This window comes from Gorilla gorilla, chromosome 2 (assembly GCF_029281585.2).
Source record: "Gorilla gorilla gorilla isolate KB3781 chromosome 2, NHGRI_mGorGor1-v2.1_pri, whole genome shotgun sequence".
NCBI classification, from domain to species: Eukaryota; Metazoa; Chordata; class Mammalia; order Primates; family Hominidae; genus Gorilla; species Gorilla gorilla.
In genome coordinates, this window is record NC_086017.1 from 167,220,528 (window position 1) to 167,234,714 (window position 14,187).

The 14,187-nt window shown below is 40.1% G+C and overlaps 1 protein-coding gene across 1 annotated transcript in view; it reads left to right on the forward strand.

The window, feature by feature from the left end:
• KCNAB1 (potassium voltage-gated channel subfamily A regulatory beta subunit 1) overlaps window positions 1–14,187 on the forward strand; it is a 494,315-nt gene that overhangs the window by 28,150 nt on the left and 451,978 nt on the right. The gene's annotated exons all lie outside the window — the stretch shown is intronic.

Below are 14,187 nucleotides of genomic sequence, written 5' to 3' on the forward strand. Positions count from 1 at the left end.
TAATGGATCTGAAAAGTTCCTTTTACCTAGTGACATAATGTCTTAGTGCAACACATTACCTTTTCTATGTTTAGATACACAAATACTTACCATTATGTTATAATTGCCTACAATATTCAGTATAGTAATATGCTTTCCAGATTTGTAGCCTAGGGGCAATAGGCTATGCCCTACAGCCTAAGTGTACGGTAGGCAATACCATCTAGGTTTGTGTAAGTACACTCTATGAGGTTCACACAATAACAAAATTGCCTAATGACACATTTCTTACAATGTACCCCTGTTGTTAATGTTACTGAATGCCAGTGGTTTGGTCTAGGTCCTGCTGCTGGCTGCACAGCAAGCCAATGACTGAGACAAGTATTGCCAAGGAAGAAGGCTTTATTGGGTGCTGCAGTCGAGGAGATGGGAGATCAGTCTCAAATCCATCTCCCTGACCCACTAAAATTAGGGCTTTATATAGCAGGGAAGAAATATAACAATGTATTGGAAAACAGGAACTAGAGAAGTGCAAGGAAACAAAATGAGGGGTCTGGCATCTCATTGGATGCAGTGATCTGGTGAGTTTCAGTTCTTTGATACTTTTTGAGAAGCCTGGGGGGTCCTTTCTTGAGGAAGGAACTCAGATAAAACAAATGTAAGCTTTAAGACCAGAGGGTCAGTTTCTATGTTTATCTAAAATAACTGTCTGTGTGAGGGGTCTCCAACTCCCATGCTGTGGACCAGCACCAGTCATTGGCCTGTTAGGAACCAGGCTGCACAGTAGGAGGTGAGCAGCAGGCAAGCCAGCATTACCGCCTGAGCTCCACCTCCTGTCCTATCAACAGTGGCATTAGATTCTCATAGGAGAGAATCTAGCAAACCCTATTGTGAACTGCGCATGCTAGGGGTCTAGGTTGCTTAATCCTTATGAGAATCTAAAAATACATTTAATGTGCTTGAGTCATCCTAAAACCATCCCTCCACCTCTACCCCAACCCCTTCAACCCCCCTTCCTGTCTGTGGAAAGATTGTCTTCCACAAAATCAGTCCCTGGTGCCAAAAAGGTTGGGGACTGCTGGTCTATGGTACTATTGAGGTTGTTTTCATTAAGCGATAAATGACTATATTTGTATTTTTTGATAATTACCTCCATATATCCTTTGTAAATTTTTACATTGGTTATTTAGTTGCTCTTATTTGATTTGTAAGTAATCTCTAGGTAATGAAGTTATTAATCTTGTGTATGTTGCAACTATTTTCTCCCAGTATGTTACTCATCTTAATTTAATATGGTGGGCTTCAGGGTATAGAAATTTTAAATATTGTAGAGTCACATGTGTCAGGTGTTTTTTCTTTTATGATTTCTGGGTCTGTAGCTCACTTAAGAGGGCCTTTTTCACTCCAAGGCAATACAAATATTATCTTATATTTTTTTCTTATACTTTTATATTTTTGCTTTTCAACATTTAGTTTTTTAATCCATCTGGAATTGCTCTTTCTGCATGGTGTGTGAAAGATGTAGCTTTATAATTATATAAATGGCTTACCAGTTGTTCCAACACTCATTTAATTAAATCTCATAGTTTTTTCACTTCTCTGAGATGCCATATTTATCTTTTACCAAATGTTCATATATTAATGATCATGTTTTTGGATACTGACTTTTGTCCCTTTGAGGGACAGGATTCCTCCTGTGGTGGAATTCTACTATGGCAGTTTCTGCAGAGGGGCTTGTTCAACATTTAATCCAGTTCCTTTCAAATGTGAGAAGGCTAAAAGTACACTTCACAACTTCTCTTGCAGTTGCAGTTCTGTTTAAGATTTAATATTTGGAAGGAGAAAATGGAACACAGTGTTTTGGAGGCTGCTCTTTGCCATCTGCTGGCAAGCACAGAGGAGGATGCATTTGAGTTTTCTACCACAGCTGTGGCGGAGGTGCCCTTGTCTGGCTCCACCTTGATACGGATTGTGACAAACGGGAGGCATTATGCAGCCAGTAACTTCCTGATTCTTCGAGGCGCAGCTGCTCTCTTGGTGGCCTGATTGAGGCTTTGGGAGATGTTCCTGGAAACTCAGCCTAAGTTCTGTTTTGTTCGCTTTCCCAATGGTTCTGGAACTGTACTTCATATCTAGAATTATTCTTCTTATGCTAATTAGATAGATTCTGTTTTCTGAAAATGAGCACTGACACAATACATCTGTCATCATGTTTATTTTTTGCCAGAAAGTTCTGAATAGGCTGGGCACAGTGGCTCATGCCTGTAATCTCAGCACTTTGGGAGGCCAAGGCGAGAGGATTGCTTGAAGCCAGAAGTCTGAGAGCAGCCTGGCCAATATAATGAGACCTTGTCTGTATAAATAAAGTGAATTAACTGGGAAAGTTGATGGGCAACTGTAGTCCCAGCTACTTGGGAGGCTGAGGCAGGAGGATTGCTTAAGCCCAGGAGTTTGAGGCTGCAGTGAGCTATGATTGTGCCACTGCACTCCAACCTGGGCAACAGAGCAAGACCTCATCTCTTAAAAAAATTCTTGTTATTCTAAAGTTTTTCTAAACTGATAAATTTTTAAATTATTTAGTTAGGTTCTATTTTAAGAAATATTGTTTGGTATTTAAGTGCCATTGCATTACATTTAAGATTAAATTTGTGGAACTCATATCCTTCAAGTAGAAAAACTTTTTACCCAAAATATAGTATTGAGAGGTGACAGCGTGCTGGCAGCCCTTGCAGCCCTTGCTCACTCTCGGCGCCTCCTCTGCCTGGGCTCCCGCTTTGGCAGCACTTGAGGAGCCCTTCAGCCCGCCGCTGCACTGTGGGAGCCCCTTTCTGGGCTGGTCGAGGCCAGAGCCGGCTCCCTCAGCTTGCAGGGAGGTGTGGAGGGAGAGGCGCGGACGGGAACCGGGGCTGCGTGCGGTGCTTGCGGGCCAGTGCAAGTTCTGGGTGAGTGTGGGTTCAGCGGGCCTGCACTCAGAGTGGCTGACTGGCCCCGCCGGCCCCAGTTAGTGAGGGGCTTAGCACCTGGGCCAGCAGCTGCTGTGCTTAATTTCTCGCCGGGCCTTAGCTGCCTCCCCGTGGGGCAGGGCTGGGGACCTGCAGCCCGCCATGCCTGAGCCTCCCCTCCCTGCGTGGGCTCCTGCACAGCCCAAGCCTCCATGACGAGTGCCGCCCCCTGCTCCACGGTGCCCAGTCCCATCGACTACCCAAGGGCTGAGGAGTGTGGGCACATGGCGCAGGACTGGCAGGCAGCTCCACCTGCAGCCCTGGTGCGGGATCCACTGGGTGAAGCCAGCCGGGCTCCTGACTTGGGTGGGGACTTGGAGGAGAACCTTTATGTTTAGCTAAGGGATTGTAAATACACCAATCAGCACCCTGTGTCTAGCTCAGGGTTTGTGAATGCACCAATCGACACTCTGTATCCAGCTACTCTGGTGGGGACTTGGAAAACCTTTGTGTCTAGCTAAGGGATTGTAAATACACCAATCGGCACTCTGTGTATCTAGCTCAGGGTTTGTAAACACACCAGTCAGCACCCTGTGCCTAGCTCAGGGTTTGTGAATGCACCAATCGACACTCTGTATCTAGCTACTCTGGTGGGGACTTGGAGAACCTTTGTGTCCACACTCTGTATCTAGCTAATCTAGTGGGGATGTGGAGAACCTTTGTGTCTAGCTCAGGGATTGTAAACACACCAATCAGCACCCTGTCAAAACAGACCACTCGGCTCTCTGTAAAATGGACCAATCGGCAGGATGTGGGTGGGGCCAGATAAGAGAATAAAAGCAGGCTGCCGAGCCAGCAGTGGCAAACCGCTTGGGTCCCCCTCCACACTGTGGAAGCTTTGTTCTTTCGCTCTTTGCAATAACTCTTGCTGCTGCTCACTCTTTGGGTCCACACTGCCTTTATGAGCTGTAATACTCACGGCGAAGGTCTGCAGCTTCACTCCTGAAGCCAGCGAGACCACGAACCCACTGGGAGGAAAGAACAACTCTAGACGCACCGCCTTAAGAGCCGTAACACTCACCGCGAAGGTCCACAGTTTCACTCCTGAGCCAGTGAGACCACGAACCCCACCAGAAGGAAGAAACTCTGAACACATCCAAACATCAGAAGGAACAAACTCCGGACACGACGCCTTTAAGAACTGTAACACTCACCGCGAGGGTCCGCGGCTTCATTCTTGAAGTCAGTGAGACCAAGAACCCACCAATTCCAGACACAGTATGCCTACTTATTAATGTCTCTACAGGTTCTTCAACTTCAAAGTATTATAACTTTCTTCATTTGTGTCTTGCACATTTTATGTTGAGTTTATTATTAGGCATTTTAAAGCTTTGGTTATTATTGTGAACAGCAATTTTTCCTTATATTTTTCTAAGTAATTTTTCTTAATATCTTAATTGAAGTTAAATTGGTATAATAAAGAGACCCCAAGTAGAATGAAGGATCAAGTAAGGTAGAAGTTTATTGCTTTTTCACAAAACATTCTAGCTGGCCTAGGACCAGGTTCCCTGAAGCTATTTGTGGACCCAGGTTCCTCCCATCTTTTTGCTGTATCATTTTCTAGGGTGTTATTCTCATTCACATGGCTAAATCTGAGTTGCTGCTTTGTGCATTTTAACTCCAGTTTAGGGATTGAAATGCACCCTAAAATGTCCAAGCCCAGTTAAAAAGTCCAGGGCCAGACATGTCTTTTTAATTAAATGATATAGAAGTAGCCTGTATAATTTCCTCTTGGAATCCAATAGTGAGAAGTTAGGCACATGGCCATAGATAGCCATAAGAGACTTTGGGAATTGTAGTCTATAGCTGGGTTGCTCTCAGAAGTTGAAACTCTATTCATGGGAGAAATGAATGGCGAGAAATAATTTGAGTGGCAACCCTCCTAGAAATAATCCGTAAGACTAAGACTTGGGTGGGGAAGAGGAACTTATTTGGGAGGAGATTCCAGGAGGCAATGCGAAGCAATAGGAAAGAAAGAGAGGGTAGGAAACCAATATGAGTACATCTGTGAGTGGGATACTGCTTAGACAGCTGGGGCTCACCTCCCTTGGGAACACTCTGATAAACTGTGTAGAACACCTCTCAGAATTGATATACAAAGGAGAGGAAAAGCTCAGGTATTTATCCATGAACTCCCATTCCTTACTGGTTAAATGTGGCTCCTGGGGCATTAACTTCTGTGGCCTGACTGGTCCGTGGCAGAGAGCATCCTAAGGCAGACAGGCACAGGAAGCCATTGGCATTGTCCAGAGCAGTCAACAGAGGTCCTCCCGAGAGGGCCAAGAGGATGAGGATAGTGCAATAGCAGCATTTGCGACAGTCAGTGGGGGCAGCACACCTTTCCTGTAAAGGGCCAGATAGTATTTTAGGCTTTGTAGGCCATATCATTTCTGTCACAACTACTCAAATTTGCAATTGTAGAGTGAAAGCTGCCATAGACAATATGTAATATAAATAAACATGGCTGTGTTCTGATTACACTTTATTTCTGGACACTAATATGTTGATTTCATATACTTTTCACAGGTCACAAAATATTTTGTTTTTTATTTTTGTGCATACATAGTACATGTATATATTTATGGGGTACATAAGATACAAGCATATAATGTGTAATAATCACATCACATTAGGGTAAACAAAATATCCATCACCTCAAGTATTGATCCTTTCTTTGTGTTACAAACAACCTATTTATACTCTTAGTTATTTAAAAATGTACAATAAATTGTTGACTGTAGTCACCCTGTTGTGCTATCAAATACTAGGTCTTACTTATTCTATCTAACTATATTTCTGTACCCATTAACCATCCCCAGTCTGCCCCCACCCCCAGGCTCACTATCCTTACCAGCCTCTGGTAACCATCATTCTGTGCTCTATCTCCATGAGTTCAACTGTAATTTTTAGCTTCCACAAATAAGTGAGAACGTGTGAAGCTTGTCTTTCTGTGCCTGGCTTATTTCGCTTAACATAATGACCTCTAGTTCCATCCATGTTATTGCAAATGACAGGATCTCATTCTTTTTTATGGCTGAATAGTACTCCATTGTGTATGTGTACTACATTTTCTTTATCTGTTCATCTATTGATAGACACTTAAGTTGCTTCCAAATCTTGGCTATTGTGAATAGTGCTGCAATAAACATGGGAGTGCAGATATCTCCTTGATATGTTGCTTTTTTAAAATATTTTTTCCTTTTGGGTATATACCTAGCAGTGGGATTGCTGGATCACATGGTAGCTCTATTTTTAGTTATTTGAGGAACCTTCAAACTGTTCTCCATAGTGGTTGTACTTACTTACATTCCCACCAACAATGTATGAGAGTTTCCTTTTCTCCACATTCTCACCAGCATTTGTTATTGCCTGTCTTTTCGATAAAAGCCATTCTATGAGATGATATCTCACTGCAGTTTTGATTTGCATTTTCTGATGATCAGTGATGTTGAGCACCCTTTCATATACTTGCTTGCCATTTTTATGTCTTCTTTTGAGAAATGTCTATTCAGATCTTTTGCCCATTTTTTAAATGGGATTATTAGATTTTTTCTTATAGAGTTGTTTGAGCTCCTCATATAGTCTGGTTATTAATCCCTTCTCAGATGGGTAGTTTGCAAATATTTCCTCCCATTCTGTGGGTTGTCTCTTCACTTTGTTGATTGTTTCCTTTGCTGTGCAGAGAAGCTTTTTAACTTGATATGATCCCATTTGTCTATTTTTGCATTGGTTGCCTGTACCTGTGAGGTATTGCTCAAGAAGTCTTTGCTCACTCCAGTGTCCTGGAGAGTTCCCCCCAATGTTTTCTTTTAGTAGTTTCATAGTTTGAGATCTTAGATTTAAGTCTTTAATCCATTTTGATTTGATTTTTGTATATGGCAAGAGATAGGGGTCTAGTTTCATTCTTCTGCATATGCATATCCAGTTTTCCCAGCACCATTTCTTGAAAAGACTGTACTTTCCCTAATACATGTTCTTGGAGCCTTTGTCAAAAATGAGTTCACTGTAGATGTATGAATTCATTTCTGGGCTCTCTATTCTGTTTCACTGACCTATGTGTCTGTTTTTATGCCAGTACTATGCCGTTTTGGTAACTGTAGCTCTGTAGTATGACTTGAAGTCAGGTAATGTGATTCCTTCAGTTTTGTTCTTTTTGCTTAGGATTGTTTTAGCTATTCTGGGTCTTTTGTGGTTCCACATAAATTTTAGGATTGTTTTTTCTGTTTCTGTGAAGAATGTCATTGGTATTTTGATAGAGATTGCATTGGTATTTTGATTGTAGATTGCTTTGGGGAGTATGGACATTTTAGCAATATTGATTCTTCCAATTTATGAACATGGAATATCTTTCCATTTTTTTGTGTCCTCTTCAATTTCTTGCATCTATGTTTTATAGTTTGTGTTGTAGAGTTCTTTCACTTCTTTGGTTAATTCCTAGGTGTTTAATTTTATTTGCAGCTATTGTAAATGGGATGATGACTTTCTTGATTTCTTTTTCAGATTGTTTGCTGTCGGCATATAAAAAATGCTACTGATTTTTATATGCTGATTTTGTATCCTGCAACTTTACTAAATTTATCACTTCTAATAGTTTTTTTGTAGAGTCTTTATATTCTTTCAAATATTAAGTCATATGATTTATGAACAAGGATAATTTGACTTTTTAATGTGTTGCTGAATTCAGTTTGCTAGTATTTGGTTGAGGACTTTTGCATAAATGTTCATCAGGGATATTGGCCTGTAGTCTTTATTTTTATTTTTATTTTTTAACGTTTCTTTGTCTGGTTTTGGTATCAGGGTCATACTGGCCTCATAGAATAAGTTTGAAAGTATGTTCTCCTCTGTTTTTCAGAATAGTTTGAGTAGGATTGATATTAGTTCTTTAAATGTTTGGTAAAATTCAGCAGTGAGGCCATTAGGTCCTGGGCCCTTCTTTGCTGGGAGACTTTTTATTATGGTTCGATCTCATTATTTGTTATTGATCTGTTCAGGTTTTGGATTTCTTCATTGTTCAATCTTGGTAGGTTGTATGTGTCTAGGAATTTATCCATTTCTTCTAGGTTTTCCAATTTATTGATGTACAGTTGCTCAAAGTAGCCTCTAATGATCCTTTGCATTTCTGTGGTATCAGTTACAACATCTCCTTTTATGTCTCTGATTTTATGTATTTTGGTCTTCTCTCTTTTTTTTCTTAATTAGTCTGGCCAAGGGTGTGTTGATTTTATCTTTTAAAAAAACTAATTGTTTGGGGTTGGTCTTTTGTATTGTTTTCTTTATTTTAATTTCATTTATTTCTGCACTGATCTTTATTATTTCTTTTCTTCTATTAATTTTGGGTTTGGATTGCCCTTGCTTTTCTAGTACTTTAAGATGCATTGTGAGGTTGTTTATTTGAAGTTCTTCTACTTTTTAAATATAGGCACTTAGTATCTATAGCCTTTCCTCTTAGTTGTGCTTTTGGTGTATCCCATACATTTTGGTATCTTTTGTTTCCATTATTATTTGTTTCAAGAAATTTTAAAATTTCCTTCTTGATTTCTTCATTAACCTACTGATCATCCAAGAGCATATTGTTCCTGTTGTTACTGACTTCTAGTTTCATTCCATTGTGGTCAGAGAAGATACCTGATATAATTTTAATGATTTTTGGATTTTTTAAAGGCTTGTTTTGTGGGCTAACATATAGCATCTATCCTCGAGAATGATCTATGTGTTGAGGAGAAAAATGTGTGTTCTGCAGCCATTAAATGAAATGTTCTGTAAATATTGATCAGGTCTATTTGGTCTATAGTGCACATTAAGTCTGATGTTTCTTTGCTGATTTTCTGTCTGGTAGATCTGTCCAATGCTGAAAGTGGGATGCTGCAGTCTTATTGTATTGTATTGTATTAGGGTCTCTCTCTCTTCAATAATACTTGCTTTGTGTATCTTGCTGCTCTGGTGTTGGGTGGAGTGCCATATACTGACACTAAAGTCACAAGACAAAGTCCTTCGTACCCTTCCCTCCCCTTTCCAGAAGCAGAGGAGTCTCTTTATGGCTACCACCAAACAAGGTGCGCAGCTAGTTCTACCTGACTATTGGTGATGTCCATTTGATTCCCCAAGGCTCTTCAGTCAGCTTGTGGTGAATGCTGCCAGGCCTGGGGCTCTGTTTTCTGGCCATTAAACTCTCTTCTGGCCTTGGACCAGAAGAGGTCCTGGAATCATGGACCCTAGGAGCCCTCTCGGTGCTGTACCCCTCTGTGGCTGAGCTTGTGCCTAAGCTGTGAGAGAAAGTCCTCCTAACTCTTCTCTCTCCTTTTATCAAGCGGAATGACTCCCTCTCATACATACAATATGTATGTATTTTATCCATATACAATACAACATACATATACAATTATATGTATGTTAAAATTCTAGAAGTAAACCTTCTGGGTTTATATCGTACACTTTAATTTTGAAAATATGGCCAAATTCTTCTAAATAAATACTGTGCATTTTATGCTACTATCAGCAATGTGTTGATATATATATACAAAATGATATATATATACAAGAAAAGTCACTGTAGCATTATTTATGATGGTTAAAGAATTGTAAACCAGCCAAATACCCATCATATTTAAATATTAATAATTTATTATGTCAGCCATATTGTGGAATATTATGTAGCTATAAAAAGAATAAAACAGATCCATGATAATAATAAAAATAACAAGTGGAATGTTTGTTAAAGGACAAATAAAAATGGCATCTGTATCTTTTGGGAGGGGAACTTATTGGCTGGAGGATAGAGTGGGAGAAAGACGTAATTATTATAATGTATACTTTTGTTTCATCTTTTCTACCAATGCATACATTATCTATTTTACTACTGTTAATAAAATCTAAGTCCATAAAACAACTGTGAGTGTTGAAAATTTTAATGCAGATTTTGTAAGGAGATTTACTAGACTAGTCTTTGCATACTTCTTGGTAAGATTTAAGAATAATGCTCCAAAGAGACTTTGGTTCTCCTCCCAAAGTTCTTTTTCACTGTCAGTTCCCAAAGCGTTCTTTCACAGACCTTTCCCCACTGGCCTGTCTTGCCTTCTGAATCTCTTAATCTCCTCTCCTCTTCTCACATGGTATTTGATTAAAATATTTCAATATTAAAATACTTCCAGATAAATAAACCCATAGAGAGAGTTTTTTTTGGAAAAAATAAAATAAACCATACAGGTGTGCTCTGTTTTGAGTAACTGGTGTTTCTCAGCAAAGGACTTAAAACTCAAAGCAGTAGTTGGAAAGCGTTGCACGTCTCAAATTTGCATGGGAAGACAGAGGGCTGAGTCACCTTGCCTTATGATTAAAGGGAGCCAAGTGATTAGCTTTCTCAGGACGTTTCTATGCCAGTTATTAAAATATTGTCTTTAAGATCCAAAACTGTCACTTTCAGGTACACCAATCAAACGTAGATTTGGTCTTTTCACATAGTCCCATATTTCAGAATGGGAGAAAATTTTTGCAATCTATCCATCTGACAAAGGGCTAATATCCAGAATCTACAAGGAACTTAAACAAATTTACAAGAAAAAAAAAACCCATCAAAAAATGGGCAAGGGATATGAACAGACATTTCTCAAAAGAAGACATTTATGCAGCCAACAAACATATGAAAAAATGCTCATTGTCACTGGTCACTAGAGAAATGCAAATCAAAACCACAGTGAGATACCATCTCATGCCAGTTAGAATGATGATCATGAAAAAGTCAGGAAACAACAGATGCTGGAGAGGTTGTGGAAAAATAGGAACGCTTTTACACTGTTGGTGGGAGTGTAAATTAGTTTAACCATTGTAGAAGACAGTGTGGCTATTCCTCAAGGATCTAGAACTGGAAATACCATTTGACCCAGCAATTCCATTACTGGGCTTATACCCAAAGGATTATAAATCATTCTATGATAAAGACACATGTACACGTATGTTTACTGTGGCACTATTCACAATAGCAAAGACTTGGAAACAACACAAATGTCCATGAATGATAGACTGGATAAAGAAAATGTGGCACATATACACCATGGAATACTATGCAGCCATAAGAAAGGATGAGTTCATGTCCTTTGCAAGGATGAAGCTGGAAACCATCATTCTCGGCAAACTATCACAAGATCAGAAAACCAAACACGGCATGTTCTCACTCATAAGTGGGAGGTGAACAATGAGAACACATGGGCACAGGGAGGGGAACATCAGACACAGGGGCCTGTTGGCGGGTGGGGGGCTAGGGGAGGGATAACATTAGGAGAAATACCTAATGTAGGTGATGGGTTGATGGGTGCAGCAAACCACCAGGGCATGTGTATACTTACGTAACAAAACTGCATGTTCTGCACTTGTAACCCAGAACTTAAAGTGTATATATATATGTATAAATACATATATATATACATATAGAGTGTATATATGTATGTGTATATGTGTGTGTGTGTGTGTGTGTGTATATATATATATATATATATATGATCCCAAACCATGCTTGTTTGCTCTATGACACTGGGGCTGGGACCGCTAACCCCATTTCTGCTTTGCTAGCTGGCTCTCTGCTAGACTCTGTCATTAGGGGATGCCTGGTAGTTGGAGAAGGGAGAAAGACTTGCTTTCTGCTTGCTTTCTGATTCTGAGAACATCATCCTAGCAACACATCTTTACCCTGGCAAGGAGAGTTTATTCCCTTAGTAGCAGTTGAGTTCAGTTTGCAGCTTTTCTAATACAAGCAAACCCAGTTTTATTTTATGCTCTCAGAGACACCAGTACCAGCTGGCTGATATCCCTAACTTGAGATCTGGGTGCTGTGAGTCTCATCTCTGAACTCAGGGGCACTAGCAGCAGCCAGTAGTACTTACTCCTCAGAGGCATGAGGCTCAGCTCCAAGGAGCCCCTCCTCTAATCGTCTACATATTAATAATTCCAACCTCTTCCCTTCATACCCTTAAGGCCTCCAGGTGGCAGCTTCTTACTGCGTTTGCTTCCTTTAAGAGTGCTTGCTTTCTCTAAAACAATTTTTCAGTATCGAGTTAACAATTTTTTTTTTTTTTTTTTTGAGACGGAGTCTCACTCTGTCGCCCAGGATGGAGTGCAGTGGCCTGATCTCGGCTCATTGCAAGCTCCACCTTCCTGGGTTCATGCCATTCTCCTGCCTCAGCCTCCTGAGTAGCTGGGACTACAGGCACCAGGCACCACGCCCAGCTAATTTTTTGTATTTTTAGTAGAGACGAGGTTCACCATGATGGCCTTGATCTCCTGACCTCATGATCCACCCGCCTCGGCCTCCCAAAGTGCTGGGATTACAGGCGTGAGCCAATGCGCCCGGCCGAGTTAACAATTATTTACATTAAATTCTCTCTGTTGAAATAACTAGTGAAACTAGTCCCTCACTGGTACAGCAGTGGTGGTGTGTCCAGGATCTGAAAGTAGAAAGGATGAAATGTAGGTTCTCACTGTGTTCTGCAAATAGTGTGAAGAATCCTATGTGAAACGTCCTCTCCATAAACTGTGTATAGTTGACATAGAAAGGAACAAATTCCTTAAAGAAGATAGTGCTGCTGTTTTTGTAATGTCTCACTCCATTTTAGAGATACCACAATTTTCTAGTTTTCCCACCATGGCAGGGGTCCCTCTCTTTCAGTCTGTGTTGCAGACTCCTCTCCACTCTCCACAACCTATAGTGGTGGAGTACTTAGCACTAAACCACTTTCTCTTTTCTATGTATTCTGTTTCCTTAGGTGTTTTTATCCTGTTCTGTGGCTTTACGTACCATATGCGTACCAGTATCACCCAAATCTGTATCTTTAAACTCTCTAGAATTCTGGTAATATATATCCATCTATCTACTTAGCATTTCCACTTGCATGTGCAGCTAAACTTCTGCATGTCCAGAATATTTCTCTTGACTTCCATCCTCTCAAACCCTTTGCCCACCATCTTTTCCTTCCAAGTATAATTACCCTGTTGCTCAAGCTAAAAACTCATGTGTCATTCTTGATTCCTCTTGTTCATCCACATCACACAGCCAATTCATCAGAAAGTTCTGTCTGTGATGTCTCTGAAACACATCTGATATCCAGCCCCCTCTCTCCATCTTACTTGCCATCACCTGAGTCCAAGGCACCATGACCTCTATTCTGGACAGCCACAGTAACCTCCTGTTGGCGTCCCTGCTCCATTAATGTCTCTAATAGTCTTTCCCATATAGTAGTCTGAGAGCTAATAGGCTGCTCATGCCTTCTCTTCCTTAAAACCCTTCCACAGCTTCTCACCACTCACAGAATCAGATCCAAACTTTTTTCTGTAGCCTAAAAAGTCCTCATGATCTGGACTTTGCCCAACACTTTCTGTCTTCTCAGACCATTCTCTAGTCGTTTCTTGTTTCTTAAATATGTCAACTTTATTCTTGCTTTTATTCTTTGCATTTGCTCTTCCTGTACCTGAGATGTTTTTTCTCCAGCTTTTCCCAGGGAGAAAAATATCTCATATTTTAGGTTTCAAGTCAAATGTCATTCCCTCAGAGTGGCCTTCCTTAACTACTAAGTTACAACCCTTCCCCATCCCAAGGGTTTCCAGCATCCTGCTATTTCCTTCATAGGAACTTCTATCCTCTGACATTATGTTGTTTACTTAAGTATGTTATATTGTTTCCTTATATATATTCTTATTTTTATGTTGCCTGTCTTCCCTTTACTAGAAAGAGGGCAGAATATTGTCTGCCTTGTTCACTATTGTATCTCCAGCACCTAGAACAATGTCTGGCATATAAAATGCGCCTAATAAATATTTAATGAGTTAATAAATTTAGACAGATCAGAAAATTGGTAGATTTCAAATATCAAAAAAGACCCTCCTACCACAAATCCAGACACTATCTTTGGGGATTTGCACTAATCTTACAAAAGTAGTTATTAATTATCCTACTTTTGGATGAGAAAATGAAGTCTCAAAAGACTTAAGTATCTCAAGTAACTTACACAACTTTACCAATCTTATAAACAACAGAATTGGGGTTTAAATTCTGTTTCTGACTCCTAAACCTGGGCTCTATTCCCTCTGCCCTATAACAACTGTGATATTTTAAAGGTAAAGAAGAGTCATTGACAAGGTATATCTATTCTGATGTTACACAATGTATAAACTAAGGGTGTATAATTATGAGGGCTAAACATTTCTTAGAAATAGTGGTACT